This window comes from Acyrthosiphon pisum, chromosome X (assembly GCF_005508785.2).
Source record: "Acyrthosiphon pisum isolate AL4f chromosome X, pea_aphid_22Mar2018_4r6ur, whole genome shotgun sequence".
Lineage (NCBI taxonomy): Eukaryota > Metazoa > Arthropoda > Insecta > Hemiptera > Aphididae > Acyrthosiphon > Acyrthosiphon pisum.
In genome coordinates, this window is record NC_042493.1 from 116,428,765 (window position 1) to 116,431,261 (window position 2,497).

Here is a 2,497-nt window from a genome sequence, read left to right on the forward strand (position 1 = left end):
TGTCGTTCTGCTGTACAGAAGGTCACAAGTGGTTCACTGTAATTTATTGTGTTAAATTTCAATTAAATGATATAAATCATAGTAGGACGAAAAACGATTCTGAGCAAAGACGGTTTGTGTACTAATTATATGTTTCACTGTTTATTTTTTACTTAATGTATTAAATCTTAAAAGTATTTGAAATATTTTCTGTGTGGATGTTTAATGTGGACATTATATTATTGTGTATATTATATATTAACTATTATGTAAAATATTTTAAATTTGGTAATTTATTTAATAAAATGTAAAAAAAAATGAAAATGAAGGATGGTAATAGATATAATTATTTAATATTTTAACATTTTTTCTGAAGGATATACCTATTACTATTTATTATTAATAAGAAACCTAAAAAAAACATAATAATCACTTGAATCAGGGACGGACTGGCCCGGTCCGCTGGTCAGCGATCGCGGACTGGCCTGTGGGCCGTAGTATATAATTTTGCCCTGCATTATTTATAAAAATAAAATAGAAAATCAGACAAAAATGTATTTTAAATAATAATAATAATAATATAACGTATAATTCTAAACGCTGGATAATACACAATGTTTCTGCCGAAAATTAATCACATCAATTTATTTTTGTTATCGGCTTATTATTTTTCGTATCGTTTCGATTAAATTACTATAGTCTATACCGCGGGCTTACAGGTTACGGCTATACCCGTGTCGCGCAGCACTCTACATAATATACATAATATATTTGATGACAGAAGGAGAAGAACATAATAATATTATATCGTGAGATCAAACCCATTACCCATTGTTTATTTTTATTTTAAATACAAATATGAAATGTTATTTAATTCAAATTGAAAATGAGGCAACAGTTTTGAACGGCGTTTATTTACCAACCAATAGTCAGAACAACGACATCGTTTATAAACTACCAGGTAAGAAATATTTCATTTTAATAACTTGTAGACTGTATTCAGTGTTGGGTAGTAACGTAACGAAAGTAACGCGTTATTACGTAATTTCATTAGAATTATTTCCAAGTAACGAAAATGTAATGAAAATTACTTTTGAAAAGTAATTTCTATAGAATAACGCGTTACAGTTTCGAATTATTAAGTACCTACCTGTCTATTGCGAATTGAAAAAAAATATTTGTATAATGCTGGTATTATTATGTTCACCAATCTAATATCTATATATATATTTAATTTTAACTCGTCACAATTCAGTTTTCAATGGTTTTGATATTTGAAATGTCTAATTGCTCCGTAAATCACGAGAACAGTTAATTAAATTTATTATTCCTTTAAATAGGTTTCCTATGAATATAAGCTGTGTGGAAGACTACATTTTATATGATCCTATTAACTATACAGGTTTTATAAAGAATTTACTTGTTCAATTTGCCTGCAGAAGATTATTGCTAAGAAATTTTAAAAAAAATTTTATTTTTGTAATGAGAAAGTAATGAGTTGTATTTCTATTTGAAAAGTAAAGTAATTTTATTACAATTTTATTTGAGTAACGAGTAATGTAACTTAATTACATTTATCTCTTTGTAAGGAGTAAAGTAACTTAATTACTTTTTAAAAGTAACTTACCCAACACTGACTGTATTATAATAGTTAGTAGTTTATTTGAATAATTGTCGTTATAGTTTGGCAATGTCAGTGGTTATTTTAACAGGTATATACGACACAATTATTGTCACGTAATGAAACCTAGTATTTTTAACAACTGGATAACTGGAGGATATCGTTTGTTCTTCATATTAGTTCATCTTAAATTTTTTCTTTGCTTAATTTCCTAAGACTTTAGTCACAGTTATTGGATTTTGTAAAGTAATATCAAACAATTTAAAAACAGAATTTATCTTAGTATACAATTTAAAACGTGTAAATTATAATATTCTATTACCAATTATTATTTTATATATTAAGATGCGGGCTAGTCGCAAGTGGGTACCGTTCTACTGTATATAAAATGTCAAGTGGGTCACTATAACGTAGCGTATTACGCCCGACGTGTATAGCTGCTCCGATTTAAACCAATGCGTTTTTAATTCGACGGTAAACGCTGCGGAATACGCGGCGTTCGAAACGCGGTGGATACGCCGTGTATAGCCCCAGCCTAAATATTATTATGCAGTGTTTGAAAGAACGCGTTCACTGTTTTGTTGAACGTTCCAAACACTGCTATAATGTATATTGTGTTCAATTTGAATTCAATGATATATCATTGTATCAAAAATATGATTTTTAGAGGAAACGGCCTTTTAGTCTAGTATTTTATATTACCATAAATAATTTATTTTAGTATTAGTACAATGATGGGTTAAATTAATTGTTTTGATTTTGTATATAAATATATATTAATTCAATACCGTTTGGGATTTAGATTAATAACATAATATCTTCAATTTAAAATTGACGATATTAAAAATAGTGGCGATGGTGATGGTAATAAATACCTTGCGACATTAAAACAAAGTT